Here is a 22937-nt window from a genome sequence, read left to right as displayed (position 1 = left end):
GGGATTTTTATTCCATATTTGTTTTGGTTTGAAAAGAGTCGTCTTGTGATTTGGATTCCATATATGTTTTAGTTTGACATTAGTCGTCTTGGGATTTTGGTTCCATATGTTTTAGTTTGACAATAGTTGTCTTGGGATTTGGATTCCATATTTGGTTTAGTTTGACAATAGTCATCTTGGGATTTTGATTCCATATTTGTTTTGGTTTGAAAAGAGTCCTCTTGTGATTTGGATTCCATATTTGTTTTGGTTTGACAATAGTCGTCTTGTGATTTTGGATTCTATATTTGTTTTGGTTGACAATAGTTGTCTTGTGATTTGGATTCCATATTTGTTTTGGTTTGACAATAGTCGTCTTGTGATTTGGATTCTATATTTGTTTTAGCTTGACAATAGTTGTCTTGTGATTTGGATTCTATATTTGTTTTGGTTGACAATAGTTGTCTTGTGATTTGGATTCCATATTTGTTTTAGCTTGACAATAGTCGTCTTGTGATTTGGATTCCAGATTTGTTTTAGTTTGACAATAGTTTTGTTGTGATTTGGATTCCATATTTGTTTTAGTTTGACAATAGTCATCTTGGGATTTGGATTCCATACTTGTTTTGGTTTGATAACAGTTGTCTTGTGATTTGATTTCCATATTTGTTTTAGTTTGAAAATAGTCATCTTGTGATTTCGATTCCATATTTGTTTAGGTTTGACAAGAGTCGTCTTGGGATTTGGATTCCATGTTTAGTTTAGCTTGCCAATAGTCATCTTGTGATTAGGATTCCATCTTTATTTTAGTTTGACAATAAACGTATTGTGATTTGGATTCCATACTTGATTTAGTTTGACAATAGTCATCTTAGGATTTGGATTCCATATTTGTTTTAGTTTGACAATAGTCGTCTTGGAATTTGAATTTCATATATGTTTTATGTTGACAATAGTTGTCTTGGAATTTGGATTCCATATTTAGTTTAGTCTGACAATTGTCGTCTTGAGATTTGGATTCCATGTTTGCTTTGGTTTGACAATAGTCATCATGGGATTTGGATTCCATATTTGTTTTATTTTTACAATAGTCGTCATGGGATTTGGATTCCACATTTGTTTTAGTTTGACAATAGTCGTCTTGTGATTTGGATTCCATATTTGTTTTATTTTTACAATAGTCATAGAATTTGATTCTATATTTGTTTTATTTTTACAATACTCGTCTTGGGATTTTGATTCCATTATATGGTTTACTTTGACAATAGTTATCTTGGGACTTGGATTCCATATTTGGTTTAGTTTGACAACAGCCATCTTGTGATTTGGATTCCATATTTATTTTAGCTTGACAATAGTTGTCTTATGATTTGGATTCCTTACTTGGTTTAGTTTGACAAAAATCGTCTTGGGATTTGGATTCCATATTTGGTTTAATTTGACGATAGTTGCCTTGGGACTTAGACTCCATATTTGGTTTAGTCTGACAATAGTCGTCTTATGATTTGGAATCCATATTTATTTTAGTCTTGTGATTTGGATTCCATACTTGGTTTAGTTTGACAATAGTTGTTTTGGGATTTGGATTCTGTATATGGTTTAATTTGACAATAGTTGTCTTGCGACTTGGATTCCATATTTGGTTTAGTCTGACAATAGTTGTGTTGGTATTTGGATTACATATTTGTTTTAGTTTGACAATAGTCATCTTCGGATTTGGATTCCATATTGTTTTAGTTTTACAGTAGTCATCTTGTGATTTGGATTCTATATTTGATTTAGTTTGACAATAGTCGTCTTGGGATTTGGATTCTGTATTTGGTTTAGTTTTTACAATAGCTGTCTTGGGATTTGGATTCCATATTTGGCTTGGTTTGACAATAGTCATATTAAGATTTGGGTTCCATATTTGGTTTGGTTTTTACATTAGTTGTCTTGGAATTTGGAGTTCATATCTGTTTTGATTTGACAACAGTCCATTGGGATTTTAATTCCATACCTTTTTTAGTTTGACAATAGTCGTCTTGTGATTAGGATTCAATATTTGTTTTGTTTGACAATAGTCGTCTTGTAATTTGGATTCCTTTTTTTGTTTAGTTTGACAATAGTCGTCTTGTGATTGGATTCTATATTTGATTTAGTTTGACAATAGTCGTCTTGGGATTTGGATTCCACATTTTGCTTAGTTTAACAATAGTTGTCTTGGGATTTGGATTCCATATTTGGTTTAGTTTGACAATACTCATATTGAAATTTGGATTCCATATTTGGTTTGGTTTGACAATAGTGTTGGGATTTGGATTCCATATTTGTTTTAGTTTGACAATAGTCATATTGTGATTTGGATTCCATATATGATTTAGTTTGACAATAGTCATATTGGAATTTGGATTCCATATTTGGTTTGGTTTGACAATAGTCTTTGCATTTGGATTCCATATTTGTTTTAGTTTGACAATAGTTCTATTGTGATTTGGATTCCATATATGGTTTAGTTTGACAATAGTTTTGTTGGGATTTGGATTCTATATTTGTTTTAGTTTGACAATAGTCGTCATCGGATTTGGATTCCATATTTGTTTTAGTTTGACAATAGTCATATTGGGATTTGGATTCCATATATGTTTTAGTTTGACAATAGTCGTCTTGAGTTTTGGATTCCATATTTATTTTAGTTTGACAATAGTAATATTGTGATTTGGATTCCATATATGGTTTAGTTTGACAATAGTTTTGTTGGGATTTGGATTCTATATTTGTTTTAGTTTAAAAATAGTCGTCATCGGATTTGGATTCCATATTAGTTTTAGTTTGACAATAGTCATATTGTGATTCGGATTCCATATTGATTTTAGGTTGACAATAGTCGTTTTGGGATTTGGATTTCATATTTATTTTAGTTTGACAATAGTCATATTGTGATTTGGATTCCATATATGGTTTAGCTTGACAATAGTTTTGTTGGGATTTTGATTCTATATTTGTTTTAGTTTGACAATAGTCGCCATCAGATTTAGATTCCATATTTGTTCTAGTTTGACAATAGTCATATTGTGATTTGGATTCCATATTGATTTTAGTTTGGCAATAGTCGTTTTGGGATTTGGATTCCATATTGATTTTAGTTTGGCAATAGTCGTCTTGGGATTTGGATTCCATATTTGATTTAGTTTGACAATAGTCATGTTGAGATCTGGATTCCAAGTTTGTTTTAGTTTGACAATATTGTCGTCTTGGTTGACTGACTGATTGATTATGAAATTGAGGTCTTGAAGACCAAGCGCCGCAACCCATCAGGATCATCCAGCACCTTATTGAAGATGGAATATATAAATTAATGATATGATTGATAATGAGGAGGTGAATGATGACGCACTAGTAAAATTCAGTGTTAAAATATGAACGTAAAAAATGAAGAATGTTATTAGGTAGAACCAACAAAAAATAAGTATATATTAAGCTTCTATATTCAAAATATATACTTAGTATAAGAATAATTATGACTATATCTTTTTTAAATATACCAAGATCATATCTCATTAAAATAGCCAGATTCTTTCAGATAACCCATAAGGGTATCTACCTCAACGTCATCAATTAAAATTTCTAAAATAGTCTTCCCAGTTAGTAAGTACTTTTCCCTAAGGCGATTAAATTTAGGACAGAGCACCAGCATGTGTTCAACGGATAGCTGACCACCACAGCTATCACAAACTGGGGCACTGGCTCCTTCTAAAATATAGTTATGAGTGAAGTGGGTATGGCCAATCCTAAGCCGTGTTAGGATAATCTCAAATCTTCTGTTAAGATTAAACCCCGAACTCCAAAAACCGATACTTTTTCTAATGTTTCTGTACTTCCTATTTGTGGATAAAATGGGGGAAGTCCACCTCTGCTGCCATTCTGTACGAATGTATCCTCTAATAACTGGACGCATATCCAAGTGTGGGACTTTATTAGTTAAGAAATCACATCTTGCAGCATCCTTGGCTTTACTATCAGCCAGTTCGTTCCCTTCTAGACCAGAGTGCCCAGGAATCCAACAAAACCTCACTGATTTGTGGCGAACGGAAAGATAAAAGAGCCATTCCTAAGCCGTTTGAATTAACTTCTTTAGGGCTTCTAAAACACTCCTTGAGTCACTATATACTACTGCAGATTTAAATTTCTTATCAGGTGCAAGATTTAAAGCATCAACTATGGCTGGTGCTTCAGCACTGAATATGGATTCCTAACTCTTACCTTTATATATCTTTCTCATAAAAACGAATTTATGAATCTGATAATTTTTCCTTTAATGCCCATCTTATACAACTTTTTTTATAATACCATAACGCCATGTGGTGTCTTATGCCTTTCCCAAATCAAAGAAAACTCCTATTGTTTGGCTCTGTTTAGCAAAACCTTGTATTTGGTTTGAGAGCCTGAGCAAGGGATCTAGAGTAGATCTACTTTTCCTAAAGCCAAACTGGAATGGGGAGAACAATTTATTTGTTTCTAAGTGCCATACAAGTCTGGTGTTAATCATCTTTTCCATCAGCTTACAAACACAACTGGTGAGAGCTATTAGTCTGTAGCTGCTGGGTAATGCAGGATCTTTGTTTGGTTTCTTCACAGGGAGGATTAATGATAATTTCCAGCTCTTAGGAATAATACCAGTTTCCCAGATTTCATTTATTATATCTAAAAGAGATTTCTTTCACTTTTCTGGGAGATGTTTCAGCAGTTCATAGAGTATTTTATCTTCACCAGGGCTGATGGTTTGGTATTCTGCAAGGCATCTTTGAGTTCCTGCAGTGTAATTTTTGCATTATATGGTTCAAAATTATTTTCACTTAAATCAAGAGAAATCTGGGCATTTCTACTGTCTTGGAATTCTACAGAATAGTTCTCACTACTTGATATTCTCAAGAAATGTTCTCCTAATTTTTCTGAGACCATCTGGTTGGGTGATTAGGTCACCATTTATCTTAAGGGTAGGCAGAGGTTCAGGGACAAACTTGCCATTTAGTTTTTTCATTTTCTTCCAAATCATTTTGGATGGTGGTTTTGAGCTAATGCCATTAACGTAAAGTTAAGTATACCTTAGTTTAACCAGACCACTGAGCTAATTAACAGCTCTCCTAGAGAGGGCTGGCCAGAAGGATTAGATTTATTTTACGTGGCTAAGAACCAATTGGTTACCTAACAACGGGACCTACAGCTTATTGTGGAATCCAAACCACATTATAACGAGAAATGAATTTCTATCACCAAAAATAAATTCCTCTAATTCTCCACTGGCCGGTCGGAGAATCGAACGCAGGACCAGCAGAGTGCTAGCTGAGAACGATACCCACCCATCCAATGAGGGATGACAGTAATGTAGTACATCCATGACTCTCTTTTTGCTCTTTTAAAATATTTATTTTGCTTGGCCACAGCACGTTGGTAAATAACTTTGGCTTGGGCAGTTCCACTCCTCTTATACTTTTTGTAATATTTTCTAGTGATCTTTCTCATACTACTACAGGTTTTGTTCCACCAAGGAACTGCTGGTCTAGAAGGCTTCCCTCCTTTTGTTGTTGGAATAGAGGCAATTGCACTGTTGACGGTGTGTCATTGAAGTAATTATATGCCTCTGAGATGGATGGAAATGATTTGACATTCTTGTCCATGAGAACAGACTCACTAAATTTCTTCCAGTCTGCTTCATCTACCTTCCATTTGGGAGGTGACTCAGAGGGCTGACTCTTAACTGTTTCTATATGAATTGGGAAGTGGTCACTCCCATTTGGATATTCATTTACTGACCTTTCGTAATCAATGTGAACACTAGATGAGCAAAAGCTCACATCAATAGCCAAATAAGTATTGGGTTAGATGTAATGGTAAGTCGTGGCTCCATTATTGAGTATAGTGATATTATGATCACCCATAATACCCTCCAGCATCCTACCTTTGGCATCTGTCGTGTTCCCAGCCCATATGGGGGTTAGGAGCATTAAAATCACCAAGGAGGAGGAAAGGAGTAGGAAGGTGATTGATCAGTGAATGAATATCATTGTAAGTGAAATCCAAATCAGGAGGAAGATGGATGGAACAAACTGTAATTTGCTTGTCTAAAATGAAAGTTACTGCTACAGCTTGGAGGTGAGTGTTAATTGATAGCAAGGAGTGTTGCACTGACTCATGCGCAATAATTGCTGCACCTCCCTTAGCTCTGTCTCCGATTGGTGGTGGAGAATTATATATGCTGTAACTTAACCCAGGATTATCTTGTGTGCTTCCAAGCTTAGTTTCCTGGAGAGACACAATACCTGGGCTATAGTCATGGAGCAGTACCTTCAGCTCTTCACTTCGAGCCCTAAGACCTCTACAGTTCCATTGTAGTATTGACGTGAAGACTATTTTTTGGGCTTGATGGAAAGCCCTTTGAATGGAGCCTTCTCATTTACTCTTTTGTTTATGAGTATTATCAAGAGATGATTTGGTCTTGACAAGTTTAGTTTATTATCTGTTGATTTACTGGTGTCATTTTGTTTCCCTTTCTTGTCAGTTTGTTTAAATTCAGGCTGGGGTTCTTGCATCGAGCTTAGTAGTTCGTATCTATTACTAAATGATGCATGTTTAATTGGAGGAGAGGACGAGGGGGAACGTCTCCTCTTTTGGCCCTTTGCTCCTCAGTCTCCATTCAATCAGGCAGAGACTCTGCCTGAGAGAGTTCAAGGTGGTTGGGTTAAGTGCCATCTTATCCTCCTTGGAGGCTTGTGCTCTAGCCTCAACAGGCCGAGCACCTGACCCAGATGGCTGGGCCACTACCACAGGGGTTGATGCATCTGCTACATTAGAGGGTGCTGCCACTGCACCCCTAGCGGTAGACAGGGGTTGTGGTTTAAGACCTTGAGCATAGCTCCCAGGTTGTTGTCCTAACTGTCTTTTTGCAAAACCGCTGCTTATATGCTCTGTATTGGCTTTATTTAGTGCAGACAGTTCAAATGAGTAAACTTCACAAGTTTTGTAATTGGGTTTATGTTCCAGTTGACAATTAACACATTTTGCTTTTCTTCTACATTAATCCTCATCATGATGGACACCAGAGCAGTTTATACAAATTTTAGCATTTTCGCAGTTTTTTGATGGGTGGCCAAACTTAAAGCAATGATAGGTCTTTGCTGGAAAGGACGTACTCATACCCTTTCATTTTCAAATGACATGAGAAGGTACTTCAGAATCTACAAAGGTTAAAATGATCATATTGGCAATAGCTGCCTTTTTCACTCTCCAAACTGAAGTGGGACTCATTTCTAGAATTTCTTCTTCTGTCATGTCATAAAGGTCTTTATCAAACAGTACTCCTCTCCTATAACTAAAGCTTAAGTGAGGTTTGATCTTCACAATCATTTCATCCTTTTTAAGTCCAACGAGGTCAGCATATATGCTTGGGTTGTGGATTTGGCATGAATAAGAACGGTGTTCTTCCCAAAACGAAAAATATCACCACTCTTTATTCCTCCCACCTTTTTCTGAAGAAACTTGCAAAATTTATAGTAGCTATAATTTTCCTCCTTGGCTGAAGCTACCACCCACATAGGAGGTTTAGGAGTCCTTTCTTCTGCATTCTGGTCTCTCTCTGGTTTATCCTGAGCCCATTTAGATGGCACATAAACGTCCATGTCTTTGGGAACCTTGTCTGTTAAGGCTCCTCGTACTGTAGCTTGACCTATTTGTATGACACTTATCATACTACTAGCCTTTACAGCCTCATCATGGCTACTAAAGGTAACCCACCCTTCCCATTTAGATTCAATATCAATAAAGTTCATCCTGATTTCTACAACAGTTCCAAATGATTTCGGAGCTGTCAGGATCATTTCATAATCACAACCGACTAGTAAGTCTTCGATATGGAGCATTCTCAAATTTTTCACACAACCTGGCTGCGTTGACGATTTAATTTTGGATGAAGATTTCTTAGAGAAGTCCGTGTCCTTGCTTGAAGTCGTCATCAATGAAGCATGGCTAGAGGGTCCAGGGGAGGGGAAGTCAGGAGGGGGATCAGAATATTTGTTATTACTACTTTTTGTCAATTTATTTTTGGAGAAGTCATCAACATTTGGAGAAATTTCAATCTCCAAGGTGGGTGCAGAGGTCGTCATTTGTGCCAGAACAGCACCATCGGAGGGTCCAGGGGTACTCGAATCCTCATAAGTGCTAGACATAAAGATTTGAGAGGGGTAGAAAAAAAGAAATAGTAATGAACCTGAACACCTGAAAAATACATCATCAGCCTTTCATGGGGTTTATCATGATTATAGTGGCCCAAGTGTAAGCCAAACCCGCTTGCTAGAACCGAAGGTATTACGAGAATACTATCATCCCCACTCCAATCGTGTTATGGCGAACCGGATAGAATGACGAGAGTCCTGTTCCCAGAACCAGACCCCAACCCTAAAGAATAGTTCTGCCTGATATCTCTCAGGTCCGAACATTATCGGGCAGCTGATGGTCCTACCACAGTTCCCACTATTTAGCTTCGGACATAAACCCATTCCCAGCTATGAGGTCTTTTCCAGTTTATCAGGTCCAGTATATTTTAGCAAAAGCAGAAATGTCCACAAAAATTAATTCAAAGAAAAATATAATGGTATATGGGACTCTTGGACTCAAATGAGGGAACAGATTTCTGGGGTTCAAGAGCCCCCCTCACCACGTCAAGGTGGTCCCAAATCGAGGGGGGGATGTTCTTGGGTTTTGGATTCCATAATTGTTTTAGTTTGACAATAGTTGTCTTGGGATTTGGATTCCGTATTTGTTTTAGTTTCATAATAGTCGTCTTGGGGTTGGGATTGAATATTTGTTTTAGTTTCATAATAGTCGTCTTGGGGTTGGGATTGAATATTTGTTTTAGTTTCATAATAGTCGTCTTGGGGTTTGGATTCCATGTTTGGTTTAGTTTGACAATAATCGTCTTGTGATTTGGATTCCATATTTATTTTGGTTTGACAATAATCATCTTGGGATTTGTGGGGTTTGTATTCCACATTTGGTTTAGTTTGACAGTAGTTTTCTTGGGATTTGGATTCCATATTTGCTTCAGTTTGACAATAGTCGTCTTGTGATTTGGATTCCATTTCGGTTGTTCTTGCTTATTCGTCTGCTAAAATTACCCAAAATATTGATAATGAAAGGCATCTTGTATGCCAAAAAGAAATGCACTCAGGAAATGTATCCAAAGAAACAGGCAAAACACACACACACACACACACACACATATATATATTATATATATATATATATATATATATATATCTTCTTCTTCTTCTTTTTCTTTTAACGTGCTTTTATTCCCATTTTTGTATGGGGTAAGCACGATGCCTTCTTTTTGAAGGACTTTTGATTTGGCTTTGAGGTAGACCTGTGGTCTCGATCAACTGCCCTGCCTGACATCGCTTAGACCCGGTACGTATGTTTCATGTATCATACCAGACCCAACGCCCTTTCTTCCCAGCAGCGAGAAGTTATTGCGCGGGTATGGCGAGAGTTCGAGACGTGAAGATGTTTGTTATGTTTTTAGAAGGTGTTGTAGTGGCTTTGTTTTGTGTAAAAATTTAGTCTGTAACATCCATTTGCTTTTTAAATAAAACCTATCCGTTGATTACATATATAATCCCGGGATGTCTACACGGATAGCAAAGTGTCTGCCTCTCTGATCAGCCGGCTTGCGGGGATTGAACCCGCGCCACAGACCTCTACAAAGTCCGAAGCTGCTGAGTAAGACTGGGTGTTTAACTGTGAGAACTCATTGTTTATATAAATGTTTATATATATATATATTGTATTATATTGGCCTATAATATATATATATTTTTGTAGTATATATACATACATATTTCATACATGCTACATACATACATGAACATATATATATTATAATTTGATATATATATATATATAACGCCTATAGAGTCCATCTATATGTGTGTGTGTGTGTGTGTGTGTTAATACCCTCCCAAGATTAAGAAGGGCCATCTTTTATTGGTGTATCTCTTTTAAGAACATTAATCAATCATCTTTCTTCTTTAAGATGTCTGTGGTAGCCATGCCTCATCCCTGGGTCAGCAAATCCCTTCTCCTTTGTCGACTTCTCTCACTAAACCTATCTTTCTACAAAAGCCTGCTGGAATTAAACACTGAGAAGCAAAACTAGACTTTATTGACAAATTTAAAAAAAGTAACTCGGCAAACGCTACGGTCATGAAATGGACACAGCCTTTGTTTTTAATGGAAAACATAATTAAAGGAAATGATGGTTCACACACAAGCCTATCCCAATTCTATACCAAACAGTTTTATGTACATTCTCAGGAGTGCATTTGGTGACCTTTGCACCATCCCTATTTTATGACGCTCGTGATTGATACTTTTGGTTCAACCAATAAAGAGCACTGAAAATTTCTTGCCAGCCTATCTCTCTCAAAGCTCCAGACAATAAATCTCCGCTGACACCTGAAAATGAAAATATGTCTTTTTAAAACAGTTTTAAACATAATGATCATTTTACACCTCAGTTTTAGAAAGAAAACCCAAAGAATAGTAACTGTTTATAATTTCAAACTAAACATGTCAACGCCAATGGCTGAAATTATAATGATATATGAATTATTTACTTCAATAAACTTAATGGTAAGATATTTGATAGTGAAATAAACGAAATTTTTAAAGATAAAATGTTTATTCTTTCATTCCTAAAATGGCATCACAGTGCATTCATCATTTATCGTCTTGTGTCTCAAAAATTTCATGACCTTAAATGTCATGGATGGCGTGCTACCTAAAAAGTATAGGTAGGGCTATCAATCAATATGAAAATAAGAAGCAAGCGATTAAAAGTATTAAAATGTGCGGCGATGCATGCAAACTATAGCATACTCTTGCATTCGCTTGTTGTTATTTGGGGCCACACTTGAATGCGCTTGTAAGTCAGATCTTGCATTCAAGTTCAATAAACGAGCCTAGGATTATGAAATGACTCGTCCATGGCTGTCTGCAATCAGCTAACTTCTAATATTGTGAGCCTCCTCGCTCCCTGCAAAAAAATTACATAACATACCATACTTTTCTAATTATAGTATCTAACGAACATGTATTTAGTCTATAATTACACATTTTAATTATTTTTCCGTTAAACACCCAGTCTTAGGTGCTAACACCTCTGTATCTCTGTCAAGTGCAGCTGGTCGTACCCGTGTAGAATAGTCACTCTCTTTATTCGGACGGCCATAGACGAGTCATTACATAATCCTTTGTTCGTTTATTGAACTTTTATATTATTTGACATATAAGCGTCATTCAAGTTTGGCCCCAAATAACAACAAACGAAATTTTAAGAGACTTCCGTTAGAAGTAGGCCTAAGGAAAACGGGACTTTGAGTCCTGAAACGTTGCCAAGGATATATGCTATTGAAAAGGAATCTGCGTGCATCCCCTAACATTTTAATATTCTTAATCGCTTGCTTCTTATTTTCATATTGATTGATAGCCCTACCCATACTTTTAGGTAGTATTATCCATGACATTTAAGCTACGAAATTTTATAGACACAAGACGATAAATGATGAATGTGTGTGCGATGCCATGTAATGGAATGAAAGAACACATTTTATCTTTAAAAATTTCTTTTTATTTCAGAATCAAATATCTTACCATTAAGTTTATTGAAGAAATAATCATATATCATTATAATCCTTCAACCATTGGCTTGACATGTTTAGTGATGAAATTCTCCCACTAAACTATCTTTGGGTAAAACTGAGGTTTAATGAAATTAAACACTGAGAAGAAAACTACATGTTATTGACAAATCTCGGACGGAGATCTTTACTCCGGAGCTTTGAGTCATGAAATGCACACTGCCCATTTTCCAGTGCTGTGATTGGAAAACCACTAGCCAAAGGAGCGTTGTGGGGACAGCAAGGCACCAAATGCACGGCTGATGTGAATGTACTATAGTGAATAACACCCTGGTCATCAAACAAAGTAACAGGGTCATAATTATTCTCGACCACAATATATGTCATATAGTGTGTAAGAGTAAAAACACCACTTCCCAAACATTCGTCCTCAGGACGAAACTCGAATGCCTGTTGAAAGAAACATATCATTATATTAAAACCTGAAATGGTGCTCATTACACACATGTTCAAAACAGAAAAATGCACAAATGGGAAAATTCATCATGTAGACATTGATTAATTTCACTGCCTCCCAAACCGCAGGTTTTCCTCTAAAGTCTGGAAAAGATATAAATGTCACTAGGGCGATCTTACTTACTTTTTATATGGCCCAGATAATGTATCTTCATAGTGGCTGTTTCTTTAAACACTACACCAAGCTAAAAGCACATATCAGCCACCCAAGATCGAGGCAGTCTCCCCATTAGATTCGCAGTTCTTCTCATAAATATCCCATGGGAGATCGCACACACACACACACACACACACACACGCATACTCCACCGGAACCTGGGCACTTCTGGCGCATTGATTCAATGTTCTATCATGCTGTCTCCATGTGCTTTGATCATGATCAAATAGCTCTCTGTATCCAACTGAGCAAATTCCCAATGTCAGCATAAAGGCACCTGCAGCAAAGCGCCACTGACAGGTCATCACATAGTTCTTCTAAAGTCATCCAAGCTGGGACCACCTACATTCTGGATGCCCTTGCCCAGACACGATAACTGTCCAATCGAAAGTTCAATAAGGGCCAGCTCTAAAATCATAGCAAAACATATGCACTAGCTACGACAACTGTTATTCCAACAAAAGTTATAACAGAACGCAGCACTTGACATCTTGCATTCTTGATGGTCTAAATATTCTGGACGGCTTGCAATTGTACAAAGTTAAGAATATCTTAGTTTAAAGACCACTGAGCTGATTAACAGCTCTCCTAAAGGATTAGATTTATTTTTACGTGGCTAAGAACCAATTGGTTACTTAGCAACGGGACCTACAGCTTATTGTGGAATCCGCACCACATTATAGCGAGAAATGAATTTCTACCACCAGAAACAAATTCTTTGTTCTTCACTGGTCGGAGATCCAACTCACGACCAACAGAGTGGTAGTTGAGAACGGAAGCCGCTCACCCAGCGAGGAACAATTGTACAAGCCCATACTTTTCCACATCTTGAATTCCTGGTGATCCAACTACACTGAACGGCCTGTGACTGCGCAAGCCCATGTTGAATGCAGCGCCCACGAATCCTTTGCACCAAACAGTTGTCTGCCAGCAACGATGGCGATTTGTAGACATCCTGCCCGACATCTCTCCAACAAAACCCTGGATCTTCTCATGAAGGTGCAGGCGTAGAAACCTGCAGGCGTATCGTAGACGGCCCCCATATCTAACTTGTGTAAGTTGAGGCTCATAGAAGACATTCCGTAAAGCTCTGCTGTGAGGAAGTGGTGTATAACATAAGTCGGTCATGTCGACAGTCAACCCAAAAGGGTACCTAGTCTACTCACTATGCCATACTATTACTGAACCTTAAAACCACTAAGGGAAAGGTCATATGATACAACTGTGAAACGATTCCAAGTTGCTAACTGGAATTTCCACAATCAACCCTCTATCAGGTACACTAACTTTAAGATACTACCCATACAAATTCTTCCCAGTAAAAATTATCTGAGAACACTACCAATATATTGAATTCATTAAAGGCAATTCTAAACATCTGAGAGATAAAATATCTCGTAAAGTCATCAAAGTTTTACCCTGGTTAGCAAATACTGTCGATACCTGCTCAATTCTCAGCAAAATAGCAATTGACATACTGGCAATCGCTCCTATGATCATAGCAACTACAATTAGCAATGGCACAGCACTCTTATTCTGAAAGAGAACTGAAAAATCTAAACTTGGAAGTCATATTAAAGTCTTCCTAATCCTATCCTAAACCCTAACCGATTTACCCAAACCTGTAACAGATCAGGGAGATTTCGTCCGATATACTAATTACCCCCCAAAAAATCCTAAGTGACAAAACTTTATTGGGTAACTCTATACTCAAAGATATCACGTCAGACGACAACTACACATCATAATATTCTTACATAATAACACACGGGCCTAACCTCACTACGAAATTAGCCATGCCACGACTCCCAAAGTCATGTGAAAGCGAGACTTCAGCATAAAAACAAAAGAAAGAATCTCTAAGATACCCGATCTCGAAACGGGAAAGAAAAAACAAAAAAACAAAAAAAATACAAAAAAGGAAACCCATATATCTATAAAACCCTATGGTATCTTGCACTTAATTTTAACTAAGTATTGCAACACATAAGAGCAAAAACTGAACTCGGACAAATAAAGATTTGTATAACTCTAGAGCTTCCGACTGGCACGCTGTTGGCCCAGCGTTCGACTCTCCAAGCCGCCAAAGAAGAATTAGAGGAATTTATTTCTGGTGATAGAAATTCATTTCTCGTCATAATGTGGTTCGGATTCCACAATAAGCTGTAGGTCCCGTTGCTAGGTAACCAGTAGGTTCTTAGCCACGTAAAAATAAGTCTAATCCTTCGGACCAGCCCTAGGAGAGCTGTTAACCAGCTCAGTGGTCTGGTTAAACTAAGATATACTTACGGACTAACGTCCTCCACAGTTAAAACTACAACAAGTCACGCCCATTTAAAACCCATTAAAAACAACGAAGAGAGAGAAAAGAAAGAGAAAAAATGATCATACCCACAGTACAACACAGAGCTTAACCCATATTTCCCATTAACCTGCCTCTCTGATTTTAGATATCCGCGTCAACAGAGACACACCCGTGTTCTCATCTAGAACAACAAACCTATTCCCCTTCTTTACTTCGACAACCCAAAAAGGACCTTCAAATTTATGACCCAGCTTATAGTTCAACTGATTCCTGACATTTATTTCCACAAAAACCCTATCTCCCACAGCAACTTTAACTCTATCCGGTTTTGCATTGCCCCTGTCTACCATGTCTCGCGTTTTCACTTCAAGATTCTTAGCAAGACTTGCATATCTCTCTTTCGCGGTGGAAATAAGCGCCCTGATCGTTTCATCACCTGATGGAATGGGCAACAAATTGAGCGCACCCCGTGCTGGGTAACCAAACAGCGCCTCATTGGGAGACATTCCAATGGTATCACTAACCACTGTATTTATACTGTTTTGCACCTGTGGAATATATCCATCCCAATTTATGTCATTGCCCCATACGGTCATTCGAAGAGCTTCAGTGACCTTTTATCTGCACGTTCGCACAGCCCATTAGTCTCTGGTCTATAGGGAATAATAGTGACCTTCCGAATGCCCATTGCATCCGCAAGACACTCCAATGTTTTGTTCACAAATTCTCTATCATCATCTGTAATCAGAACCTCAGGAACCCCATAACGGCAAATATACCCGTTAAAGAATGCGACTGCCACCTCTTCCGCTGTTTTGTGCTTCAACGGAAAAATCTCTACAGACCTAGTTAATTCGTCAACAACCACCACCAACAGGTGCCTATGGCCATAACTAGATTCAAAGGAATTGCTCAGAAGGTCCATGTGGACTCGTGATGAGGGTCTGGTAGGAATCGGGAATGAACCCATTTACAAGAAACGACCCTTGATTGGCTTACACGCATTACAAACTGAACAACTTCTCACAAAGTCTTCTGCCGAACTAAGCATATTCTTCCAAAAGAATTGTCCCTGTACATTCTGATACGTTTTCTCAATCCCCAAATGTGGACTGCCAGACCTACCGTGAACAATATCTAGCACCGTAGGTACTAAACTCCTAGGAACAACTATTTGCGTCGTATCACCCTTATCCTTACTATTCCTCAGTCTGTGTCTAATCTTCCTAACTAACAAATTACCCTCTAATTCAAGCCCTGCAAAAGGCAGCTTATAACACTTCCTTTGCATCTCTCAGAATCTCATCTTCATCTTGCTTCGCTTCTACTAAACTAATATCCCAATTTATGCTATCTCCCGATACATAACATACATGAGTACCATCTTCATCAGCAAAACTTCTACTAAGGGCATTTACTATGACATTCCGTCTACCCTCTATATACTTAAGTTTAGCATCAAAATCTGTGATTGTCAGATACCACCGAGCTCTTTTTGGGGAAAGATCCGGCTTATTAAAAAGATCCAACAATGGCTTATGATCCGTCAGAACCTCTACTTGATTGCCCAAAATCAACATCTTAAAATGTATCAAGCTAGACACTACGGCAAAGGCCTATTTGCCTACTACCGACCATAACCGTTCATTACTACCTTGCGCCTTAAACTTCCTACTGTAAAATGCAATCGGATGGAGTCGTCCATCGAGCTTCTGCATAAAGCATGCCCCTATACCATCATAACTAGCGTCAGTTACCAACGTGAAAGGACATTCCAAATCAGGAAGCTTCAACACTGGGGGATTCACTAAGGCATCCTTAATCTTCTGAAAAGCCACTTGTTGTCCATCTCCCCATACAAACTGCACATCATCCCTCAGGACATCTTTCAAGGGAGATGCCAGAACAGAAAACCCTTCACAAATCTACGGAAAAATCCAGCCATGCCTAAGAATGACCGAATCTGCTTCTTATTCTTGGGAATGGCAAAATCTACAATTGCCCTAACTTTATCATTATTCACTCTAACACCCTCTTTAGAAATGACATGACCTAAATATACTATCTGCATCTTCTGAAAATTACACTTAGCTAACTTGATTTTCAAACCCGCTAATCTAAGCCTCCTAAAAGCTTCCCTGAGAACTTCTAAATGTTCTTCTACTGAATCAGTGGCAACTAGGATATCAAACATGTATAAAAAGATTTTTTCCCTAACAAGCCATTCAAAACAGTATTCATTAGCCTAATAAGTGTCATCAGACTGCCTGATAAACCAAACGGCATTCATGTGAACTCATAGTGCCCCTTCGGCAAAGAGAAAGCTGTGTACTCTCGACTCTCCTCGCTAAGTGGTACTTACAAGTACCCTTGCATCAGATCAACTGAGGAATCAATCTCAATAAATAAATCTGGCAAACACGCCACAGGGTAGCGATCAGGAATGGTTTTCTTGTTCAATTTCCTAAAGTCTACGCAAACCCTGACTGAACCATCCTTCTTAGGGACTGCCAACAACGGAACATTAAAAGGTGAGGAACTGGGCCTAACGATGCCTTCTTCCTCCCACTTATTAACCTCTTGCTGTACCTGTTCCCTAATCTTAAAAGGAATCCTATATGAAGGAACAAAAATAGGCTTAGTTTTGTCCTCCAACTGAACCTTGTGTTCTAACACATTTGTTAATCCTAACTTATCCCCTTTTAGTGCGACTATGTTCGCAAAACTCGGCCAGAACGTCTTCTACACCCCCAGCATATTCTTTATAAACAGCATTGGCTAACTGATCCCTGAAAACTTGCCTCCTAGCCTGTAAATCTGCTTCTGAAAAACTACAAAAATCCCCGACAATAGCTACTGAATTATCTTCATCAACCCAGTCAACAAAGTCGATTGCATGAGTACCCTTCTGGTAATTGCGAACTGAATCCTCACAGTTTAGCAGCTCCACCCAAGTCTCCTCTGAACTCGACACCCTATTTATAGAACCCGTACACACAACCCCCTTCAGCTTCTCGCTACAGTCATCCACACACATCTGTCTGGATTTATGCACTCCTTTCACTCAAACTTTCACCACCGCAACCATACCCGGACCAAGCACCACATCATCCGCCAAAACCCCCTTATAACACTTCTTATCCCCTGACACATATTCGCCATCCACCCACGGATCCTCATGTACACCCGATCCATCGTCATCATCCACTACACTCACCTCCGCTCCCTCATACGGCACAAACGCCCCAGGTACTCCCACAGTTATACCGCATACCCCCGTATGAACCGAGATTTTCCATCTCCGACATGCTGGATGACCCAGTAACAAAGTACTCCCCTGAGCACCCCCTTGCATAACCAAAAATGGTTCTGTCAAAGATCTACCCCCAAGAGATAAATTTACATCTACGCATCCCAAAATTCGTAACCTATTTGCTTGAACATCGCATACAGTTTCTCTAGCAGGTCTCAAAGATTGATCGGGAAACATCGATCTGAACAACTCATAATTCATCAAATTAATAGAGGTGCCTGAATCTACAAAAGCCCTTACATTCATCCCATGTACAGACCCAATTACGACTGGCTTTGACCCTGAGGGTTCTCCCAGAAGTCCTATATCCCAAGAAACACCCATCCAGTTTTCCTTTACAACTGATTGGTCTTTAGACAATGTCCACCTATCACTAGATCCCCTAGAAAAATCCCTGTGAGGAACTTTCTTATCTGAGCTACCAAAATTCTGAAATGCAGGTCTACCATCATACCGCCTCCGAAATGGGCACAATATTTAACACGGCAAAATCTCTTAATGTGTCCCTGCATATGACAATTAAAGCAACAAACCTGTGGGATCCGAGAACTCAAGCCAACCATCGATCTTTGGCTATTCCAAATTTCAACAAATCCCTTCGAACCACGGACTGAATCTCTGCGTCCTACACAACCATATGCTGATCTAAGGAATCTCTTATCACTACTTCCTCTCCTCACTTTTGCAACTTTTTCCTTCGTAAATAAATCCGTTCACTTATTCTTGGCTGATTACAAATGTAAAATTTCCCAAGTCTTGCGAAAGGACATCCCTTACAGAAAAAACCAAAGGAAAAACAATTTCCCCTGACAGAATTCCCATACAACACGACACCTAGAATGTTAATTCCCTTTACTCTAACAATTAATTCCCAAAAACCAAAAGAAGGTACTAATCCAACCCACCATTAAAGTCAAAGTTAATTAAAGCCGCCATTGAATCCAAAATTAGCTAAACCCACAATTAAATTCAAAATTAATTAAACCCCAAATTAAATTAACAATTAATTAAACCCATCATTAAATTAAACCCCAAAATTAAATTCAAAATTAAATAACCCAACAATTAAATTCAAAGTCCCATGGGGAAAAAGAAAAAAAATTGCTTGCTAAATGCACAGCTGATTGCAAGTGGGTCAAGATGGCGTCTTCAAGGCCAACTGACAAAAAAAAAAGTGCTCAGTCTCCCCAAGTAAAGAGAATGGGAACGCACTCTCACCTATAGAAAACGGAATTCGAGCAGACGGACGTAGAGAGAGAGAGAGAGAGAGAGAGAGAGAGAGAGAGAGAGAGAGAGAGAGAGAGAGAGAGAGAGAAAAGAATTCGTCCCCTTCTTCCCAGTGCAACAACTCACCCTATCACTCTCCCATCCAAGGCCTGCTGAAGCCTACAGAAAAAATGCTTACCGCAAACGCCTCTCCTGTCTCACAGCAGCAACCGCTCCCACTTTACATACACACACGTACGCACCCAAAATAACACACATACGTGTGTAATTACAAAAAAATAAAAAAAGCTAAAAAAGATCTAAGAAATTATACACAATTGCGTAAGAAACGTTTACAACGTAATTCAACAAATATTAAATAAATTACTACCCAATTATCAAAGTCCCCAGAGATAACACAATAATAAAATATTCCTCTTAATCAAACCCTAAACACCCATGCAAACTGCCAATTGCTACATAAAAAACATATAAGACACGCCCAAAATTTAAATGCACTGCATAAGGGTATGGCAGAGAAGGCAAGAGACTCCGCCCAAACTAATGACGTCATTGACACGTCACCCAGGTGATGATGTCACTACAGCCACCTCCCGAATATTAATTGCAGTGTAATGAAAAGTCCAATCTGACATTAAAATTAACAATAAAAAAATTATAACACTTACGTAAGCCTTTGCTTAACGGCGCCAGAATCCTCTCACCAACGACAGAGAGAGAGAGAGAGAGAGAGAGAGAGAGAGAGAGAGAGAGAGAGAGAGAGAGAGAGAGAGGAGAGAGAAAAAACAGTTGCGTATTCTGAGTTTCAACACACACAAGAGGTCAAGATACCGCAATTACTTCACACTATATGCATTATATACGCCTAAATACTCCCCAGTATGAACTAACGCGCTATTAATACCCAATTAAAACCCTGCGCCCCGTGACGCATCATTAAAGCACACACAGAGAAACGCCTCGAGAACAAGACTGATTCCAACGCGCCTCACAACATCAGCTTCCTACGCTGAATCGCTGACCCCAACAAAACCTATTCTGAGATGCCCATGCCAGTATTTAATAAGATATGTCTCTTCGGAAGCGTAACCCTAACTATCTTTTTATCTATCTATGTCTAACACCGCTGCCAACCACTGTTAATGGCCCTCCCGGATCAAGAGAGGCCATCTTTTATTGGTGTATTTGTTTTAAGAACAGAATCAATCATCTTTCTTCTTTTTAAGATGTCTGTGGTAGCCATGGCTCATCCCTAGGTCTGCAAATCCCTTCTCCTTTGTCGACTTCTCTCACTAAACCTATCTTTCCACAAAGGCCTACTGGAATTAAACACTGAGAAGCAAAACTAGACTTTATTGACAAATTTAACGAAAGTAACTCGGCAAAAGCTACGGTCATGAAATGGAGAGATTCACACCCCCTATCAATGGAAAACATAACTAAAGGAAATACTGCTTCAGACACAAGCCTATTAACAATTCTATACCAAGCAGTACTAGTGAATAACACCCTGCTCATCAAACAAAGTGGCAAGGTCATGATTATTCTCGACCACAATATATGTCATATAGTGTGTAAGAGTAAAAACACCACTTCCCAAACATTCGTCCTCACAGGACGAAACTCGAATTCCTGTTGAAAGAAACATATCATTATATTAAAACCTGAAATGGTGCTCATTACACACATGTTCAAAACAGAAAAATGCACAAATGGGAAAATTCATCATGTAGACATTGATTAATTTCACTGCCTCCCAACCGCAGGTTTTCCCTCTAAAGTCTGGAAAAGATATAAATGTCACTGGGCGATCTTACTTACTTCCTATATGGCCCAGATAATGTATCTTCATAGTGGCTGTTTCTTTAAACACTACACCAAGCTAAAAGCACATATCAGCCATCCAAGATCAAGGCAGTCTCCCTGTGAGAGTCGCTGTTCCTCTCATAAATATCCCATGGGAGATCGCACACATACACACACACACACGCATACCCCACCGGAACCTGGGCACTTCCGGCGCATCAGTTCAATGTTCTATTATGCTGCCTCCATGTGCTTGGACCATGATCAAATAGCTCTCTGTATCCAACTGAGCAAATTCCCAATGTCAGCATAAAGGCACCTGCAGCGAAGCGCCACTGACAGGTCATCATAGTTCTTCTAAAGTCATCCAAGATGTAATATATATATATATATATATATATATATATATATATATATATATATATATATATATATATATATATATATATATATATATATATATATATATACAGGAATAATAATAAAGAAAACTTTTGACTTCATGATGATGCCAGAGATTCCCATGAAATACTAATATTAGCAAGGAAAATCTTGCCAGACAAACTTGCAACTGAATGTGCAACGGTCCATGCAAAATGGTTCCACAATTAAAAGTGAATATATATTTGCATGTGTTTCCATCTGGTTGACAAATAAAAAGAGGAAACTTATAAAAAAGCCTTTAGAATTTTGAAACAGGAGCGCCCAGATTTCAAGCCAAGCACAATGACTACAGATTTTGAGACGAAATTAGCTTTCAAATTAGCTTTTGAAAATGTAGAATACTACAAGGATGTTTCTTTCATTGTTCACAAGCAATTCGGAGGAAAGTCTAATGTATTGGTCTTACAAATATTCATGTAACTGATACTACAGCGTACTTGTCAAAGGAAGGAATCGGGAGGGTGAAAGAGAAAGAGCGATGCCAATTGCACTTTCCTCATTGTGCAAATAAGGCAATTGAAGACTCCCTTTCGATTCTTTAAAAAAAAGCTTTATTTAAGAAACATCTTGTTATAACTGAGGGCAGTTTTATGATAATAATAATAATCTGTGTTGACCCTAAGGCGATGGTGAGGAAGAAACAATTACAGTTTTGGGTCAGTAGCCTTGGATTAACCCATTCCTTGAAAGGACCTCTAGGTCAACACAAGGAACAATGGATATCTCCCCAAAACGAAGCATCAGCCCTCAAACAAATGAATAATAAATTAATGAGCCCTTTCATTCCTAAAGGTAGACCAATGTAACTTCAAATAATAAAATAATAAAGCATAGGAAAACTATAGCATAAAATAATTAAAATTAATGCATACTATACTTGTATTTAAAAACAAAAGAAATCTGAGAAGAGAGAGAGAGAGAGAGAGAGAGAGAGAGAGAGAGAGAGAGAGAGAGAGAGAGCATTTCCAATGCACAGAGATTACTCTTCAAATGACATTTGTGCAATCGTGAAACAACCTCGACAATTCATGAAATTCAAGAAAAAACAGAGAAACGGGAAAAAAACTCTGCTGATTAAAAGAAGACAAAGGAGGAGCCTAATAACTCCTGCAAGTGATGTGAAAAACACAGCAGTCCAAAATTATGAATTGCCACTGAAAGGAGGGAGAGAGTCAGTCACCTGGTGATAGTTAATATCAAAATTTCATTTAATTTATGATCACATGCCTTCATTTATGATAATAACGTTTCTAAAAGAAGAGTTGGCGCTAAACTCAGCTGTTTACAAGAGAAACAAAGCCAGGAATTACCAAAGAGGATTATAACAGGGCAAGGACTTAGGAAGGAAAGGGTATCCTCAATCCACGAGTAACTTAGAAACGGAGATAATTAGGTCAATGCTGTAAAGCGATTGGGGGCCCGCCCCCCTTTTGACCAAGTACGCTAAGGAGACTATAACTCTCGCCTTTATTGTTAATTGCTTGCTGCGTTAGCATAGCATTCCTACCCTCAAGTAAA

General features: G+C 38.2%; 1 protein-coding gene and 1 long non-coding RNA gene across 2 annotated transcripts in view; one reads left to right on the top strand and one right to left on the bottom strand.

The window, feature by feature from the left end:
* Positions 1–22937, bottom strand: part of LOC136852030 (uncharacterized) — a 194650-nt gene that overhangs the window by 19479 nt on the left and 152234 nt on the right. The gene's annotated exons all lie outside the window — the stretch shown is intronic.
* LOC136852025 (uncharacterized) overlaps positions 1–22937 on the top strand; it is a 38053-nt gene that overhangs the window by 920 nt on the left and 14196 nt on the right. The window lies entirely within an intron of this gene.

This window comes from Macrobrachium rosenbergii, chromosome 24, assembly GCF_040412425.1.
Source record: "Macrobrachium rosenbergii isolate ZJJX-2024 chromosome 24, ASM4041242v1, whole genome shotgun sequence".
Taxonomy (NCBI): domain Eukaryota; kingdom Metazoa; phylum Arthropoda; class Malacostraca; order Decapoda; family Palaemonidae; genus Macrobrachium; species Macrobrachium rosenbergii.
Note: the sequence above shows the minus strand (reverse complement) of the source record. Positions and strands in the feature narration are given on the sequence as shown.